The sequence below is a fragment of the Oncorhynchus mykiss genome, chromosome 5, assembly GCF_013265735.2.
Source record: "Oncorhynchus mykiss isolate Arlee chromosome 5, USDA_OmykA_1.1, whole genome shotgun sequence".
NCBI lineage: Eukaryota > Metazoa > Chordata > Actinopteri > Salmoniformes > Salmonidae > Oncorhynchus > Oncorhynchus mykiss.
The window spans coordinates 63166523-63187446 of record NC_048569.1 but is presented as its reverse complement, the minus strand read 5'-3'; the positions used below and the strand labels follow the sequence as shown (position 1 = coordinate 63187446).

Genomic DNA, 20924 nt, shown 5'->3' with positions numbered 1-20924 from the left:
ACCTGCTTCAGCCCCAGAGATAAAAATACACATAAAAAATACTTTGAAAAATGATTCAATCAATAATCCAGGCTTTTAAGGGCCGGTTTGAACTGTTTAATGTGTCTGTTCTCCGGGGAATATAGCCAGCATTGATCAGATGCACTCCACTCGCACTTTCTGAGGCAATGCCATCAAATGTCAATTCATTTGTTCTTTGCATTTGCTCAAATTGGTCTCTTTACAAAAGGCTTAGTGAGTCATTGTTGTTTACTTAGACGAAGGGGAAAACAGAAATGATATGCACGAGGGATGAAAGGGACAATTTGAAAATAGGAAAGGGCACTGTGTGTGAGTGTGAGGTAGGATTACTGCCTTTATAAACAAAATGTGTGCATATCTGTGCACGGTATGCGTGCGTGTTTATGCACAGTATCTGTGTGTGTAGTGTAGTGTGTGCATCTCTGTGTTTGTACACAGTGTGTGAGTGTGTGTGTGTGTGTGTGTATGTGTGTGTGTGTGTGTGTGAGTAGTCCTCTTACCATTTCCCCCACTATGCCAGATAGCAAGTGACAAGGACACCGTCAGCGTCAGGAGTAGAGCGGAGTAGAGCCGGGTCTGCTAGACAGACAGCATGGCTCAACGTTACCGGGTCAGAAGAACATCACAGATAGACAGACCAACCCCCATCTCTGTGGAATAATACAAGAAGGAGCCTAGCCAAAGGGCACATGTTTCACATTAAACATGCAAATACTAACACTGCAAACTTTGAACATTTCTGGCGCTTTTCTCGAAAAACAAGTTGTTTCTTTTATCCTTCAAATTTGCCAAGCTCCAGCCTGGAGGGCTTTTTTTCTTCTTAAAGAGCATTACAAAAAAAATGATAAAAAAGAAGTTGTTCTTTGAGAGAACGCCAAGGGATGCGTTCACGGTAGGCTATAACTGTGTTTAGCAGTGCGTTAAAGAGAGGGGGATTATTTCCCATCTCATTCCGCCCGGCTCGTAGTCCCCTCTGTCTCGCGGAGTCGCTAATTGCGCCCCCTTGCCTGCCTGGGAGGGCATCCGTCAGGGTTGACCCACCACTGGGATTAAAAGGCGAGATGTGGATGAATGTATAAACGAGGGGTACGGGGGCACCGAGGCTGGGAGGGAAAACACAGTATCCAAACCATCTGTCCTCTGCAAGATTTAACATCCACAACATATTAAAGAACACCAAGCCATGTCAGGGAGAATTAACAGCCTTGTGCAACTCCTCAACTCCTTTCTCTGCGTGGATGTTTGTTATATTATGCATCTGTTTGTCTTTGCTGGTAGACATGTTACAGTTATGATACACAGGCACAAACACATGCATAAAATGCTAATCAAGCACTTATATTGGGGCATCCAACAAAACAATGTCATCCAACAAACTATGCTACTCATACAATCCCCAGAAAGAGAATGCGTTCTCGCGTCGCATGAGTCTTGTAGGGTCTTCCCCAGTAATATCCTACACTGTACTGTAGGATGGTACTTTTCCAGAAATCCAACCCTTCAACTGCCTGACCTGGAGTTGTAATCCCACCGAGTATCACTTCTACTCATGGTGAATACACAGAGGGTAGCATGGGGGTGCCTTCCCCTCTCCCCACTGAAACAGCTACCCGTTCTCCTGCTCTAGCCCCGTGGAGACCCCCTGCCTCCTCTCTTCCTGAGACATAACATGTCACCCAAATAGAACAGGCAGACATTGCCGTGTGTCAGACCCCACCGAGACACACATACGCAGGTGCATGCCCCCCCCCCCCCTCCCCAACAGAGCGCGAGATTCCCCTGTGGAAAAAGAGAATCAGATGGGTGGTCGGAGGTATAGCTACACCAGCTACGCTCAACAGTGTTTCTGTACTGCCTCCGGTAGTCACGACAACAACGTAGAAACACGGGCCTGCGGGAACAACACAGACACTATCACAGCTCCAGCCACTGTACCAGTACTGGGAACACACTGCTACCATCAATCCATCAGAGACGTGCTCCATCTAGTGTACTCAGAAGAGAGAGGAACCGATAGTAGCATGTCTGTTTTCATGTTCTGGAAATGGAGACAGGGCCATGGACAGAAATAGAGATAGAGAGATAGAGAGAGAGAATGATAAAGGGATAGATGAGTGAGACAACGTGTGTAGTAGATATGTTGTAGTGTAGCAGGCTGGCTGTGCTCAGTGCATTGTGGATTGTGTGTTCTGTGGGCTGGAAAAGCTTCTCTCTGCTCTGCGGCCTCTCTCCAGTCAGCCATCAAGTCAAACAGCCAGCCAGCCATCCAGTCCCCCCCTCCCCCGTTACTCTGTGCTGATGGTAAGTAGATATGCCAGTTTGTTTGTTTGAAAAATACTGCTTGATATGCAGTTTGCCAGGGGCTATGGTGTAATTAATGTAAACTAGGATTCCCCAGGAGAGGAGTTATGAGTTATTAACGATTGCATTTTGTCATTAACTCCTTCACCGCTGGCTGTCCCCCCACTTAAAGATGTGTGATGTGATTGCCATTTGATCGATGTGAAACCCAATCAATATAGACAGTATATTTAAGCAATAAGGCATGAGGGGGTGTGGTATATTGCCAATATACCACAGTTAAGGGCTGTTCTTATGCACGACACATCACAGAGTGCCTGGACACAGCCCTTAGCCGTGGTATATTGGCCATATATCACAAACTCTTGAGGTGCCTTATTGATATTATAAACTGCTTATCAACGTAATTAGAGCAGTAAAAATAAATGTTTTGTCATACCCGCGGTATACGGTCTGATATACCATGGCTGTCAGCCAATCAGTATTCAGGGCTCGAACCACCCAGTTTATAAAAGCATATAGTACATATTCTAGGTGTATACAAGAACCCGTAAAGGCAACTGAGTTTCAGGCCCACCATTTCCCTCTTGCCTCCCCGCACACACTCCCTCATAATGCTACCTGGCCTTTCATGGACTCATCAGTAATTGCTCACCACAATATTCTGAGGGCTATTGTCCGAGTCCCCAGGAAAACATTTGCTGCAGAAATGAATAGCATGCACTGATGGCTGTGTACTGAGCTGGAATGTATATCTATGCGGTTCAGAGGGAGAGAGAGAGAGAGAGAGAGAGACCCAGGAGGGGAGTATGTGTGGCTACAGAGTGGGACAGGTTCTGACAGCTGTCCAGGTGCATACAGTACACTGCCATCATGTCAGGGCCCTCTGTGGATACAGAGAGTGGGGTGTTGTGAAAAACATGTGCACATGGCAGCTTGTCGTGATCACACAGCGCTCACATCACTGATCTGTATGTGTGTTATTGTGTACTGTACACAGTACTGTATATGTTTGTGTGCAAGTGTGGTGTGTGTGGCTGTGTGTGTGCCTGTGTGTGGGCTCCCGAGTGGCGCAGCGGCCTAAGGCACTGCATCTCAATGCTAGAGGTTTCACTACAGACCCTGGTTCGATCCCGGGCTCTATCACAACCGGCTGTGATCAGGAGTTAGATAGGGCGGCACACAATTGGCCCAGCGCTGTCCAGGTTGGGGGAAGGTTTGGCCAGTGTAAGCCTTCATTGTAAAATAAGAATTTGTTCTTAACTGACTTGCCTAGTTAAGTAAAGGTTACATTAAATAAAAGTATGTGCCTGTGTTATGGGGCAGACAAGCAATCACAATGTCAGCTAGTTTGGTGTTAATGCCACTAAATAAAAGCATGGGTGTACAAAGGCTTTTTTCTAACATTTTTTTAGATTGCTTGATGAACACTGCCTAGTGTTTCTGAGACAGTTGGTCTCTGTTGGACTCAGTCCACCAGAGATTGACTTCACACACTCCGCACACCAGCTCAGCATCATAGCAAATCCCACATCCTTCACACAATCCCTCCTCTCAAATCCAACTGATCCAAGAAAATAATTTTAATCTCTGAGCCGTATACATATCAGTGTCCTTACCCCCTCTTTTGGACATGCGACCATGATGAAAACCAGTGATTGTCTATGTCAGGTGGCTGCTGGTGTATGAGCACAGCATGCATTTCCTTGTGGTATTAGTGCTGTTATTAGTGCTGTCACCTGGGGTGACTGTAAGAGGATGGCAGTGATTCAGGATCCAGCTTTATGGAAAAAGAATCCGCATTAAACTCCAATTGAGAACAGGAAGAAGATTATGCTGTGCCACATACAGGGCATTCGGAAAGTATTTAGGCACCTTGCATTTTTCCCCCAAAATGTATCCAATTGTTTTTTTCCCCTCATCAATTTACACACAATAACCCATAATGACAAAGCAAAAACAGTAAAAATATATATATATTTTAGCAAATTAGTCAAAAGTTTGGGCACACCTACTCATTCAAGGGTTTTTCTTTTTTTTTTATTACTATTCTACATTGTAGAATAATAGTGAAGACATCAAAACTATGAAATAACACATATGGAATCATGTAGTAACCAAATAAGTGTATATTTATATTTGAGATTTGAGATTCTTCAAAGTAGTCAGCTTGATGACAGCTTGACACACTCTTGGCATTCTCTCAACCAGCTTCATGAGGAATGCTTTTTCAACAGTCTTGAAGTAGTTCCCACATACGCTGAGCACTTGTTGGCTGCTAATCCTTCACTCTGTGGTCCAACTCCCAAATCATCTCAATTGGGTTGAGGTCGGGTGATTGTGGAGGCCAGGTCATCTGATGGAGCACTCCGTTACTCTCCTTGGTCACTTCCCTGACCAAGGACCCCGAATGCTCAGTTTGGTCGGGCGGCCAGCTCTAGGAAAAGTATTGGTGGTTCCAAACTTCTTTGGAGGTCACTGTGTTCTTGGGGACCTTCAATGCTGCAGACATTTTTGGTACCCTTCCCCAGATCTGTGCCTCGACACAATCCTGTCTGGGGACTCTACGGACAAATCCTTTGACCTCATGGCTTGGTTTTCCCTTTGACATGCACTGTCAACTGTGGAACCTTATATAGACAGGTGTGTGCCTTTCCAAATCATGTCCAATCAATTTAATTTACCACAGGTGGACTCCAATCAAGTTGTAGAAACGTCTCAAGGATGATCAATGGAAACAGGATGCACCTGAGCTAAATTCCGAGTCTCATAGCAAAGGGTCTGAATACTTATGTAAATAAGTTAATTATGTTTTTTATTTTTTAATAAATGTGCAAAAATGTCTTAACCTGTTTTTATTTTGTCCTTATTGGGGTATTGTATGTAGATTGATGAGGAAAAAATTGTTTCATCAATTTTAGAATAAGGCTGTAAAACGTAACAAAATGTGGAAAAAGTCAAGGGGTCTGAATACTTTCTGAATGTACTGTATGTGTGGTCCAGCAGTAATGTCAACAGTCTAGGCATATCCCCCTTCCTCTCTGCCTCTGCCTCTCTCTCTCTCTCGTTTTCACATGCACACCCACATGCCACCTCTCTCTTACACACGCATGCAAACACACATACAAATAAACACACACACACACCGCTGGGCTCAGCTAAGCTGTAATGGGATGTGTGAGATGCTGGGAGGGAGCTGCATGGCTGGGGCTGTGTGTGCCGGGGAGAGTGGCGGACCTAGTGCAGTGGAAATGAGGTTGGCCTGCCACTGTGCTGTGCCACTCCGCACTTCCCCTCAGCATCCTCTCCCTGGGCCGTCCACTGGGCTTCACACACCCGCAATCTCCCATTCACCTGCTCATCAACCGTGGCCCTGCCTGCCTGCCGCAAAGGCTGAATAATTCAAGGCTGTGTTTGTGTGGGGGCAGGAGGGGAGTGGGCCGGTCAGCGAGAAGCCAATCGGTGCTGGCAGGATGAGAGGCCTTGTTGACCAGGGAGGGAGCCTCGTTAGAATTTAGCCCCTGGGTAACAGCAGTGTGTGTGTGTGTGTGTGTGTGTGTGTGTGTGCATGGTGGGAAGGGATTGGGGGAAAGGAGCCTGAGAAGGGGAATAGAAAAGAAAACAGGACTAAGGTATTTTTCTCCAGGAGAATGTGTTTCTCCTTGCAATGTAAAAAAACACACATATTTCTGGACTGTGACACTCTGTACATGTTTGAATCCAAAATGGCTGTTTAGACAGTGAAATGCTACAGTGCATTTGGAAAGGATTCAGACCAATTCTATTTTTTTAACATTTTGTTACATTGCAGCCTTATTCTAAAAATGATTACAAAAAATGTTTTCATCATCAATCGACACACAATACCCCATAACGACAAAGCACAAACAAATATTACATTTACATAAGTATTCAGACCCCTTACTCAGTACTTTGTTGAAGCACCTTTGACAGCAATTACTACCTCGAGTCTTCTTGGGTATAACGCTACAAGCTTGGCACACCTGTATGTGGGGAGTTTCTCTTATTCTTCTCTGCAGATCCTCTCAAACTCTGTCAGGTTGCATGGGGAGTGTTGCTGCACAGCTATTTTCAGGTCTCTCTAGAGATGTTCGATCGGGTTCAATTCCGGGCTCTGGTTGGGCCACTCAAGGACATTCAGATACTTGTTTCCGAAGCCGCGCCTGCGTTGTCTTGGCTGTGTGCTTAGGGTCATTGTCCTGTTGAAAGGTGAAACTTCGCCCCAGTCTGAGTTCCTGAGCGCTCTGAAACAGGTTTTCATTAAGGATCTCGCTGTACTTTGCTCCGTTCATCTTTGCCTCAATCCTGACTAGTCCCTGCCTCTGAAAAACATCCCCACAGCATGATGCTGCCACCACCATACTTCACCGTAGGGATGGTATTGTCTAGGTGATGAGCAGTGCCTGGTTTCCTCCAGATGTGACGCTTGGCATTCAAATCAAAATCAAATCAAATGTATGTATATATCCCTTCGTACATCAGCTGATATCAAAGTGCTGTACAGAAACCCAGCCTAAAACCCCAAACAGCAAGCAATGCAGGTGTAGAAGCACGGTGGCTAGGAAAAACTCCTTAGAAAGGCCAAAACCTAGGAAGAAACCTAGAGAGGAACCAGGCTATGAGGGGTGGCCAGTCCTCTTCTGGCTGTGCCGGGTGGAGATGATAACAGAACATGGCCAAGATGTTCAAATGTTCATAAATTACCAGCATGGTCAAATCATAATAATCACAGTAGTTGTCGAGGGTGCAGCAAGTCAGCACCTCAGGAGTAAATGTCAGTTGGCTTTTCATAGCCGTTAAGAGTATCTCTACCACTCCTGCTGTCTCTAGAGAGTTGAAAACAGCAGGTCTGGTACAGGTAGCACGTCCGGTGAACAGGTCAGGATTCCATAGCATCAGGCAGAACAGTTGAAACTGGAGCAGCAGCACGGCCAGGTGGACTGGGGACAGCAAGGAGTCATCATGCCAGGTAGTCTTGAAGCATGGTCCTAGGGCTCAGGTCCTCTGAGAGAAAGAGAGAATTAGAGAGAGCATACTTAAATTCACACAGGACACCAGGCCAAAGAGTTCAATCTTTGTTTCATCAGACCAGAGAATCTTGTTTCTCATGGTCTGAAACTCCTTTAGGTGCCTTCTGGCAAACTACAAACTGGCTGTCGTGTTTTTTACTGAGGACTGGCTTCCGTTTGGACACTTTAACGTAAATGCCTGATCGGTGGAGTGCTGCAGAGATGGTTGTCCTTCTGGAATGTTCTCCCATCTCCACAGATGAACTCTGGAGCTCTGTCAGGGTGACCATCAGGTTCTTGGTCACCTCCCTGACCAAGGCCCTTCTCCCCCGGTTGCTCAGTTTGGCTGGGCGGACAGAGATTTGATGGTTACCAACTTCTTCCATTTAAGAATGATGGAGGCCACTGTGTTCTTGGGAGACCTTCAATGCTGCAGAATTGTTTTGGTACCCTTACCAAGATCTGTGCCCCGACACAATCCTGTCTGGAAGCTCTACGGGCAATTCCTTCAACCTCGTGGCTTGGTTTTTGCTCGGACATGCACAGTCTACTGTGGGACCTTATATAGACAGGCTTATGCCTTTCCAAATCATGTACAATCAATTTAATTTCACACAGGTGGACTCCAATCAAGTTGTAGAAACATCTCAAGGATGAGCAATGGAAACAGGATGCACCTGAGCTCAATTTCGATTCTCATAGCAAAGGTTCTGAATACTTACGCAAATAAGTTATTTCTGTTTTTATTTTTTCTAAATGTTCAATAATTTCTAAAAACCTGTTTTCACTTTGTCATTATGGGGTATTGTGTGTATATTGATGATGGAACAAAAATATTGAATCAATTTTTGAATAAGGCTGTAACATAACTGTAGGCTGTAACATAACAAAGTGAATGTGTCTGAATACTTTCCGAATGCACTGTGCATAGCTGTCTCTCTAGTGTTAAATTAATATGCACTTATTAGCCACAGATGTCCGTCTGCAATCCATTAATTGAAACATTTTCCCAGGGTCTCACTTCTAGCCATCAACAGACATGAAATATGCATGTTAAAACGCTACTGGTGCGGTTCAGGATTGATAACGTCTAAGACAGAGGAGTCCAGGATGTATGAGTCTTAGGCTGTTATTTAGTTGACTTGTTGTGAGCAGCCAATGAGCTCTCAGGTGGAGCCGCATTTAGTCTGACAGCACGGGGATTCCGAAGTGCAGGGCTATTCTTTTTTTTTTTTTTTAAATAAGCTCTGTTGATTCATTGAGATGACAATGAAGTGGGTTTGTGGATTGTGGAGCTCTAATGGGTTTATATCATGTGTTATTACCCTGGCCAACTTTCAGTGATTAGTTGAAAGCCCTGACGGCGTCATAAAAGAAGTCAAAGAAGAGGGAGGTATAGGCACCGTAAGTTTACGCTTATGAAGCTTTATTGTGATGCACTCTTATTATAGGATCCATCGTGCCACAGAAATATTACTGCAGTGCCAGCGGCAGGATGTTAGGACTAAGAGGTAGAGAGGGTGAGAGGGAGAGAGGGAGAGAGGGTGAGAGTGTGTGCATGTTTGTCTGTTTGTGTGTTTGTGTGTGTGTGTGTGTGTGTGTGTGTGTGTGTATGCCAGCGGCAGGATGTTAGTGTGTGTGTGTGTGTGTGTGTGTGTGTGTGTGTGTGTGTGTGTGTGTGTGAGGAGGGGGGAGGCTGCTGTAATGGCACTAGGGTGTAATGTACGCAGTAAAGAGCTGCTGTACCAGAGTGCTCCTCAGGGAACTAAATCCCCACACCCCTGGAGCAGCAGCCAGGAATAGACTAAAACACATAGGGCTGGCTAACTGTTTGGCTTTGTGTTGTTTTCCCCCTCCCGCTCTCTCACTTTCCTTTCTCCTTTCTTCTTTTCTTTTTTGTGGTAGATTAGCCACATATTTAGACAACCCGCCTCCTCCCAGGGGGCTTTGCTGCTGCTCAGTGTATTTAGCAGAAAGCTGGCTTTGCACTCAATCTGGTCTCAGAGCATTTCTTATAATTCGGTATGTAAATCCGTGACACTCCGTTTAGTGTGATATGTTAGGTTTCGTATGGTATGTATTAATTTGTGGATGTCCATCACACATTTCATATGAATGTTACGAATTCTAGCTAGGTCGCTAACGTTAGCTAGGCTAGGTGTTAGGGGTTAAGGTTAGGGTTACGTTTAGGAGTTAGGTTAAAAGGTTAAGGTTAGGGTTTGGTGAAGTGTTAGCTTAAAGGGTTAAGGTGAGGGTTAGAGGAAGTGTTAGCTAACATGCTAAGTAATTCAAAAGTACCTAAAAAGTAGTAAGTAGTTGCAAAGTTTAGCTAATTAGCTAAAGTTGTCAATGATGAGATTTGAACTTGCAACTTTTGGGTTGCTAGATGTTTTCATTATACACCCACCCATTCACCGATTCGCGTTTGTAATAAGTAACCATCTGTCTTATGTAACCATACCAAACGTAACATATAAAAGGTGAGCCCATTGATGAAACGTGAGCCCATTGATAAAATGTGAGCCCATTGAAATTGTGTAGGAGTACAAATACCTTGGGCTAGCCATTGATAACAATCTGTCCTGGGATCAGTGTACTGACTATTTTTAAGAAAGGCCAACATACGGAAACTGCACTTTTTGAATTTTGATCTAACCATCATGGATATCTTATCTGAACTGCTGGTTTGGGAATATCAAGATTGCACAAAAAAAATGGTTGGGCAAGATAGTCAGGACTCTTCCCATCCACTCCACCCTGAATTCCAGCTCCTTCCCTCTGGCCACAGGTACAGACTACCTAAAATAAAATAGAACAAATAGGGCCAAGTACTCTTTTATTCCGAATGCAATTCTGCATTTTAACAAAATGTTGGACTAATTGCACTTAGCACTTGCACTATCAAACTGCACTTATCCTGCCAATTTGCTTGTAAATATCCTTGCTATTTATTTTTACGTGATGTGTTCTATGACTGCTGTAAGATGAATTGCCTCTCTGAGGACATGAATATTTTCTGAATCTGAAAATATCATACTAAATGGAGTGTTTCGGATAATACGAAATGCTCTGAGACCAGGTTGTTGCACTCTGAACTCACAGCCCTTTAACTACTTTGCAGATATCAAACAATCAAACAATCATAATATCAGTAAAAAATATCAAATTCACAGTTTACGCTACAAAATCAACATTATTAGCGGTTTTAAAAATGGGTTCTATTTGACTCAATGTTCCATGACGTTCACTAAGACATTGTTGGCAGAGTAGATGGATGCAGTTCAATGTATGATTAATATAATTCACCAATGCATTTCTTTCTCCAAAACATATTGCTATCAGGTTGTAAATCACAGCTAGCCTGGTACGTTGTTTGCTGTCTCTGTTCGGGATGCACTGTTTCAGTTTCAGTGACTCAATATTTTGTACAAAAAACGGACGAATGTAACTAAGGCTGGGAATGTCAATACATTCAAACTAGTAAGGGCAATGATCACAAGTCAGTCATAATGTGGCTAATATGCTAGCGTAACTATTTATGTAGAAAGTTAAAATCACAGAGCCTAACGTTAGCTAGATATCTAGCTAGCTGCTACTGTAGGAGGATGTTACGTCATTGGAGGAGTGTATGAATGACTGACTTTTTCCCCTCATATCATTTTCCGGTGGCTACACAGCTAGAGATGCACTTGTCATTTGGTTAGCTAGCAAGAAATGTCAATCCAGTTAACATATCTCTTGCGTTCGGAAATTCACTCTGGCTAGCTATCTACTCCGATTTCAGCATTAGTTGTTGATCTTGTTGTTGTTGATGTGCATATAGGGAAAGACAGCCTACTGTAAGAGGACTCCCATGGTATTTAGCTACAGAAATCCATTCAAGTGTACGTGTTCTAATGATCTAAAGTCACGCTGTTGCAACTGCCTCTAAACACACAGTCCAGTTCAAAGTGAATGATGGCAGGCCCTTGTGGCAAATGGCTTGTTTGCGTACTGTAGACTCTGGTCCTGGACGAGACAGATGTTTTTATTAGGTTTTATTTACTGCAGTGTCTGTTAATTGTCCAAACGCACTGCCACTTTCCCGCTCTATATTGCTATAGAAATGTCTTAGTATATGTAATTCCCAAACATTCTAAGAATTTATGAAAAACTTGAAAATGACCACATCTAAGCGATCGCTTGACAGAACATGTGAAACGAAGTGTCATATTCTTCCTCGGGGTGTAAAGGAACAGATTTGAATAAGATTTCATGTTGCTAAAATGCTGTCAATTCCACTTTAAGAGAAGGTAAAGACCTGAAACAAAACACAGGTTTCTGTAAGAACATTTTATGGCTTGTTTTATGTTCCGCATGCAGAATGGGACTGGGCTAGAACAGCCAGAGACATAGTTTGGGAAGTTTGTATTCCAGAATCCGGCAAACTCTGCAGCGGTGGTTAACTAAGGTTTTAGGATGATGTGGTCACATCTTGTTGCAGAGTTACTGTAGTTGTTATGTTGGTGTATGACCTGGGGGAGACTCAGTTGGGGACATCTCTTAACACCAACACCAGGAGCTTTGGAACAAGCTGAAGCAGAGAGACAGAGAGACGAAGGAAGCCTCCATTAACTGCCCTATTGGATTATTCCCCACTGTAACACACTGTAACACAGTGTCCACCCTGAGGATAGAACAATGGCACTGTCAACTGCAACCACCACCCTCTCCCTCGTGTGACTTCGACTAGTGGCTCATACTGAGAAAATAGCCTGGGAAACAGAATCATCTAACAAGCCTGCCCATTAAGCCACTTCGTCATGTGAAGTGTGCTATTTCTTATCTGAGGTACAGGTTGAAAGAAAGAGATTAATTATTAATGTTTCTTATTTTTAGCCTCTTTAACCTATTTCTGGTTGTGGCTGGAGACCGGCCTTGTGTCTGTGGGATTGAGTCATGTGACGTTGTGATCTGGGTTAGCTAGCTAGTGGTGTGACGCTGGCCTGATGGTGATGTCTGCCAGGCTGCTGGCCATGCCCACTCTGACCTGGCTCGGTTCAGTTCTGCTTGGCTCGTCCTGGCTCTGTGGAGTATCATCTGTCTGTCTGTTTCCCTGGTGGGCCAAACCAGATGAGTCCGGTTCCGTTTCAGGCCAGGAGGAGGAGCGGGCCAGAGTGGAGAACAAGGCCCAGATAACGTGACTGCCAATCCATCTTGGTGTCCCTGAACACGCCTGTGCAGGTGTGTGCCTGCAGACAGACAGACAGACACACACACACACACACACACACACACACACACACACACACACACACACACACACACACACACACACACACACACACAAAGGGGAAGAGACTGCGTGTGTATGACAAAGTGTGGTCCTGAATAGAGGTGTGTGTGGAGGAAAAAATATTAGCGCCCCCCCCCCCACCCCCCCACCCCAAATCACAGTATTGAAATAGACAGGGTGAGACTTTAGGAGGCACTTGAAGCAACTGGAAAACATGAAGGGCACACTTAAGAAACATCTTCCTGTACTGCTAATTGGAGTTGTCACCACACTGCCCATGCTTGATGCATCTGGGAACAAGAGTCAGCGGTGTGGGAGGGGGCCAATGTGAGAGAGTGGGTAAGATATTGATAGAGAGAGAGAGACAGAGAGACAGATACAGAGACTGAGAGTGAGCTCTGTTCACAAACACAAATAGACCCCAGAGAGCCCCAGGAGAGCAACACAATTAGACCCAACCAAATAATGAGAAAACAAAAAGATAATTACAAGACACATTGGAAAGAATTAACAAAACAACTGAGCAAACTAGAATGCTATTTGACCCTTAACAGAGAGTACACAGTGGCAGAATACCTGACCTCTGTGACTGACCCAACCTTAAGGAAAGCTTTGACTATGTACAGATTCCGTGAGCATAGCCTTGCTATTAAGAAAGGCCGCCATAGGCAGACCTGGCTCTCAAGAGAAGACAGGCTACAGTATGTGCACAACAATGCTCACAAAATAAGGTGGAAACTGAGCTGCACTTTCTAACCTCCTGTATGACCATATTAGAGATACATATTTTCCTCAGATTACACAGATACACAAAGAATTCGAAAACAAACCCATATATTGATAAACTCCCATATCTACTGGGTGAAATACCACAGTGTGCCATCACAGCACCAATATTTGTGACCTTTTGCCGCAAGAAAAGGGCTACCAATGATGAACATCACCATTGTAAATACAACCTATATTTATGCTTATTTATTTTCCATTTTGTACTTTAACTATTTGCACATAATGTTATTTGTTTTATCTTTATTGTAATGTTCACTGTACATTTGTAATGTTTATTTCTCTTTTGTTTATTATCTAGTTCACTTGCTTTGGAAATGTTAACATATGTTTCCCATGCCAATAAAGCCCTTGAATTGAATTGAATTTTGAGAGAGAGTGAGAGCGAGAGAGAGAGGACACAGGGTCATGTTGACAGCTTGAAGCCTTACCTTCAGCGGGATGTGTGAACTGTTATCCATGTTAAAACAGCCCTCCCCCCAAGCCATGCTGTGGAGGGGGAGCCCACTCCCCTCAGTCCCCTGGATCCAGCAGGCTCATTTGTAAGGCAGATCTGGCCCCGGACGGAGCACAGAAGGTAGAGGGGGGCTGGACTGAGCCATTTGTCAGCAGAAATCAGGGCTGATGCAATACATCGCCTGCCAGGGGGCGAGGAGAGGAGGCTGATTGACTGGAGGCAAGCGGGGACTGATTACTCATGACACCCCCCTAACCCCCTGCTGTCCCGACACCCCTCCCCCACCCACGGCCTGATTAGGCCTGTGGCACTCCGGCGGAACCAAGCGGAGGGGGACAGTGTGAGGACAGTGTGTGTGTGAGGTTGGGGGATAGTGACCTGGAATATGAGTGTGTAGAGGGGCTGGTCATGCCCACTCATGTGGAAGTGTGAATAAGCATTGCAGAACAGAACAGAGCAGAGGTGAGCCGGCAGTGCAGTATGGGCCCCTACTGGCCGGAGAGCCATCATGGTCAATATGGCTGCTCCAGAGCCCCCAGCTTTCTGCTCAGCCAGCACAGACAGAGCAGCTAGAGCACAGTCAACACACCCAGCACCGTTCTAGACATGTTGACAGAGAATGACTCAAATAATGTATTGCAGTGTTAGAGAAAGCCAAGAGATTTTATGTGATCTTTTTCAAATTTCATCACACTGGATGCTTTTAGATCTGTTTTGTATGCTTTGTTTGACTTTATAGATATGATTTCAGAAGGTGACAAGGTGACGTGCCTGGCTTCTAGACTTATAATGTGAGTATTCTTCTAGAAGCCTGATGGAAATAACCAATCAAAAATAAAAGTCACAAATCAAGCCCACGTAGTTTCCTGCCAGCAGGTAGCAGGCTATAGTCTTCAGTCTGTAAACTATTGAGAGTGTGAGTTACCTGTAATGAGAGGTATGCTTTAATAATTCATAGTAAAACAGTATACTGGATTTCTTCCAGCTGACTTTTAGGTCTAACACAATTTTTCCCTTCTCAACGATAGCAAGGCTACCACATATACCCGAGAGGGGCTGCTGGGGACACCCACGTCATTTGGTTGTGTTGCTGTTGTTGGCAGAGGTTGTTGACGACATGGATGGAGGGAGGGCCATGTGTGGTTCTCAGACAGCATGGTCCCCCACTCCAGCACATCCCCAAAGCTCCCTCTATACAGCTGGGATGCATACGCCTGCAGGGTGCCGGGGGAAGCAATTTGACATCGCACTGCTCCGCAGGGTTAGCCGATCTGCATCTCGAAAAGCGTCTCCCTGTGAGTTCTCACTCATTACGTCTGAGCAGGAAGTGTCTTTCTGAAGGCAGGATGGAGAAAGAGAGAGAGCAGTGCCGTGTGAAGCATTGAGTTGTGGAGATGATGATGATGTGGAGATGGGAGGGGTTGATGTGTGGGAGTGAGAGACGAGAGGTGGGTTGGTCTGGGGCCCACTGCCGACCACCGCCAGGCTGACGGTTCTAACCAGCATAGAGCGGCCAGCTACAACCTAGGCCGTCGCCACGGCAGCCACTCCATTATGGAGCAGCATGATGAACACCAAAGGCCTCCCAGGGACAATCATTAAGTTGTCAGCGTGGCGCTGTAAAGAGCACTTCGGGCTGAGTTGAAATATTGCTGTGTTCTTTGAAAAAAAAAATGGAAGTAATCACGCGCCTTTGATGCCTCCAGATACCCCCAGATGCTTTGGTGATCCATGTTTTTCATATACAGTAATATGGGTCTATTGTCCATGGAGCTTTGTCAATACATTAATACATGGTAGCGGCGGGGGCCATAAAACCTTCTGCAGCAGTATCTCTGGAAACAACACTGGAACAATGCTTATTTCTTCTCTTTTTTCTTTGTACTGTGTGTCTGTGTATGTAGGCTACACTCCTTAATGGTGTCTGTGTATGTAGACTACACTCCTTAATGGTGTCTGTGTATGTAGACTACACTCCTTAATGGTGTCTGTGTATGTAGACTACACTCCTTAATGGTGTCTGTGTATGTAGACTACACTCCTTAATGGTGTCTGTGTATGTAGGCTACACTCCTTAATGGTGTCTGTGTATGTAGACTACACTCCTTAATGGTGACTGTGTATGTAGACTACACTCCTTAATGGTGTCTGTGTATGTAGACTACACTCCTTAATGGTGTCTGTGTATGTAGACTACACTCCTTAATGGTGTCTGTGTATGTAGACTACACTCCTTAATGGTGTCTGTGTATGTAGGCTACACTCCTTAATGGTGTCTGTGTATGTAGACTACACTCCTTAATGGTGTCTGTGTATGTAGACTACACTCCTTAATGGTGTCTGTGTATGTAGGCTACACTCCTTAATGGTGTCTGTGTATGTAGGCTACACTCCTTAATGGTGTCTGTGTATGTAGACTACACTCCTTAATGGTGTCTGTGTATGTAGACTACACTCACTAATGGTGCCTGTGTTTGGTACTTTCTCTACTAACCACTCTATGTCTGTACTACATGTATGGTCCCTATACTAAGCCTATGCACTGAATATGGTCCCTTCTATGCACTGTGTGAGCTAGTGTAGATCACGGCGCCAGAGGGGATGGCTGCCATTTTATGGGCTCCTAACCAACTGTGCTATTTTGTTTGTTTTCTCAAATTGTTTGTAACTCATTTTGTACACAATGTTGCTCTTCTGACCGAAAAGAGCTTCTGGACATCAGAACAGCGATTACTCACCTCAAACTGGATGAAGATTGTTTCTTTAATGAGTCCGACGCGAAGGATCTATTGCTTTGTCGAGGCAAGGCCCAAATCCCCGCCATCCACGTGAAAAAAGACAGAGAAAAAGGGGGAGGATGGAGGGGTGCCTTGTAAGAATTTGCTGACGAGTAGGTGAAGAACCACTACCCTCCGTATTATTGGCCAACGTGCAATCATTGGAAAACAAACTGGACAATCTACGATTAAGACTATCCTACCGATGGGACATTAAAAACTGTAATATCTTAATAGAGAGCTGGCTGGCTTCTCTGTTTATCGGCAGGACAGAGCAGCTACGTCTGTTAAGACGAGGCACGGGGGTGTGTGTCTATTTGTCAAAAACTGCTGGTGCGCGATGTCTAATATTAAAGAAGTCTTGCGGTATTGCTCGCCTAAGGTAGAATACCTCATCATAAGCTGTAGACCACACTATCTACCAAGAGGGTTCTCATCTATATTATTCGTAGCCATCTATTTACCACCAAAAACCGATGTTGGCACTAAGACCGCACTCAACAAGCAGAATAAGGCCATAAGTAAACAAGAAAATGCTCATCCAGAAGCGCCGATACTAGTGGCCGGGGACTTTATTACAGGCAAACTTGAATCTGTTTTACCTAATTTCTACCAACATGTCACATGTGCAACCAGAGGAAAAATAGCTCTAGACCACCTCTACTCCACACACAGAGACCCATACAAAGCTCTCCCTCGCCCTCCATTTGGCAAATCTGACCATAATTCTATCCTCTGGATTCCTGCTTACAAGCTAAAACTAAAGCAGGAATTACCAATGACTCGCTCAATACATAAGTGGTCAGATGACACAGATGCTACGATACAGGACTGTTTTGCTAGCACAGACTGGAATATGTTCTGGGATTCATCCAATGGCATTGAGGAGTATACCACCTCAGTCACCGGATTCATAAATAAGTGCATTGACGACGTCGTCCTCACAGTGACTATATCCCAACCAAAAGTCATGGATTACAGGCAGCATCCGCACTGAGCTGAGGGCTAAAGCAGCCGATTTCAAGGAGCGGGACATTAAGCGGGACGCTTATAAGAAATCCCGCTATGCCCTCAGACGAACCATCAAACAGGCAAAGCGTCAATACAGGACTAAGATTGAATCCTAATACACCGGCTCTGACGCTCAATGGATGTTGCAGGGCTTGAAAACTATTACGTACTACAAAGGGAAACCCAGTTGCAAGCTGCCCAGTGACTCAAGCCTACCGGATGAGCTAAATGCCTTTTATGCTCACTTCGAGGCAAGCAACACTGAAGCATGCACGAGAGCACTAGCTGTTCTGGACAACTGTGTGATCACGCTCTCCATAGCCAATGTGAGCAAGACCTTTAAACAGATCAACATTCAAAAAGCAGTGGGTCAGATGGATTACCAGGACATGTACTCAAAGTAAGCGTAGACCAACTGGCAAGTGTCTTCACTGACATGTTCAACCTCTCCCTGACCGAGTCTGTAATACCTACATGTTTCAAACAGACCACCATAGTCCCTGTGCCCAAGAAAGCGAAGGTAATTTGCCTAAAAGATTACCGCCCCGTAGCACTCACATCGGTAACCATGAGGTTCATTAAAAGGTTGGTCATGCCTCACATCAACACCATCATTTTTATTTATTTTTATTTATTTCACCTTTATTTAACCAGGTAGGCAAGTTGAGAACAAGTTCTCATTTACGATTGCGACCTGGCCAAGATAAAGCAAAGCAGTTCGACACATACAACGACACAGAGTTACACATGGAGTAAAACAAACATACAGTCAATAATACAGTAGAAACAAGTCTATATACGATGTGAGCAAATGAGGTGAGATAAGGGAGGTAAAGGCAAAAAAAGGCCATGGTGGCGAAGTAAAATCAAATCCAAATCAAATCAAATGTATTTGTCACATACACATGGTTAGCAGATGTTAATGCGAGTGTAGCGAAATGCTTGTGCTCCTAGTTCCGACAATGCAGTAATAATATAACAAGTAAAACACTGGAATGGTAGATTTGCAATACAATATAGCAAGTAAAACACTGTAATGGTAGATTTCCAGTGGAAGAATGAGCAAAGTAGAAATACAAATAATGGGGTGCAAAGGAGCAAAATAAATAAATAAATAAAATAAATACAGTAGGGAAAGAGGTAGTTGTTTGGGCAAAATTATAGGTGAGCTATGCACAGGTGCAGTAATCTGTGAGCTGCTCTGACAGCTGGTGCTTAAAGCCAGTGAGGGAGATAAGTGTTTCCAGTTTCAGAGATTTTTGTAGTTCGTTCCAGTCATTGGCAGCAGAGAACTGGAAGGAGAGGCGGCCAAAGAAATAATTGGTTTTGGGGGTGACCAGAGAGATACACCTGCTGGAGCGCGTGCTACAGGTGGGTGATGCTATGGTGACCAGCGAGTTGAGATAAGGGGGAACTTTACCTAGCAGGGTCTTGTAGATGACATGGAGCAAGTGGGTTTGGCGACGAGTATGAAGCGAGGGCCAGCCAACGAGAGCGTACAGGTCGCAATGGTGGGTAGTATATGGACCTTTGGTGACAAAACGGATGGCACTGTGATAGACTGCATCCAATTTGTTGAGTAGGGTATTGGAGGCTATTTTGTAAATGACATCGCCAAAGTCGAGGATTGGTAGGATGGTCAGTTTTACGAGGGTATGTTTGGCAGCATGAGTGAAGGATGCTTTGTTGTGAAATAGGAAGCCAATTCTAGATTTAACTTTGGATTGGAGATGTTTGATGTGGGTCTGGAAGGAGAGTTTACAGTCTAACCAGACACCTAGGTATTTGTAGTTGTCCACGTATTCTAAGTCAGAGCCGTCCAGAGTAGTGATGTTGGACAGGCGGGCAGGTGCAGGCAGCGAGCATGCATTTAGTTTTACTTGTATTTAAGAACAATTGGAGGCCACGGAAGGAGAGTTGTATGGCATTGAAGCTTGCCTGGAGGGTTGTTAACACAATGTCCAAAGAAGGGCCAGAAGTATACAGAATGGTGTCGTCTGCGTAGAGGTGGATCAGAGACTCACCAGCAGCAAGAGCGACATCATTGATGTATACAGAGAAGAGAGTCGGTCCAATAATTGAACCCTGTGGCACCCCCATAGAGACTGTCAGAGGTCCGGACAACAGACCCTCCGATTTGACACACTGAACTCTATCAAAGATGTAGTTGGTGAACCAGGCGAGGCAATCATTTGAGAAACCAAGGCTGTCGAGTCTGCCGATGAGGATGTGGTCAGTCGAAAGCCTTGGCCAGATCAATGAATACGGCTGCACAGTAATGTTTCTTATCGATGGCGGTTAAGATATCGTTTAGGACCTTGAGTGTAGCTGAGGTGCACCCATGACCAGCTCTGAAACCAGATTGCATAGCAGAGAGGGTATGGTGAGATTCGAAATGGTCGGTAATATGTTTGTTGACTTGGCATTCGAAGACCTTAGAAAGGCAGCGTAGGATAGATATAGGTCTGTAGCAGTTTGGGTCAAGAGTGTCCCCCCCTTTGAAGAGGGGGAGGACTGCAGCTGCTTTCCAATCTTTGGGAATCTCAGACGACACAAAAGAGAGGTTGAACAGGCTAGTAGTAGGGGTGGCAACAATTTCGGCAGATAATTTTAGAAAGAAAGGGTCCAGATTGTCTATCATGACGGAAACCCTAGACCCACGAATTTGCACACCACTCCAACAGATACACAGATGACTCAATCTCAATCGCACTCCACACTGGACAAAAGGAACACCTATGTGAGAATGCTGTTCATTGACTACAGCTCAGCTTTCAACACCATAGTACCCACAAAGCTTGTCACTAAGCTAAGGACTCCGGGACTAAACACCTCTCTCTGCAACTGGATCCTGGACTTCCTGACGGGCCGCCCCCAGCTGGTAAGGGTAGGCAACAACACATCTGCCATGCTGATCATCAACACAGGGGTACGTGCTTAGTACCCTCCTGTACTCCTTGTACAGACTGAGTGGCCAAGCACGACAACACCATCATTAAGTTTGCTGAAGACACAAAAGTGGTAGGCTTGATCACCGACAGCCTATAGGGACGAGGTCAGAGACCTAGCAGTGTGGTGCCAGGACAACAACCTCTCCCTTAAAACCTCTTCCGTCTACCCCCTCCTTTTTCGAACATTCTGTTAAAAATCGCGCAACATTTCAGCGTCCTGCTACTCATGCCAGGAATATAGTATATGCATATGATTAGTATGTGTGGATAGAAAACACTCTGAAGTTTCTAAAACTGGTTAAATCACGGCTGTGA

General features: G+C 44.8%; 1 protein-coding gene across 10 annotated transcripts in view; it reads left to right on the top strand.

Annotated features, from left to right (window-relative positions):
• The window catches only part of LOC110524279 (CUGBP Elav-like family member 5), a 295326-nt gene that overhangs the window by 27457 nt on the left and 246945 nt on the right, over positions 1–20924 (top strand). The gene's annotated exons all lie outside the window — the stretch shown is intronic.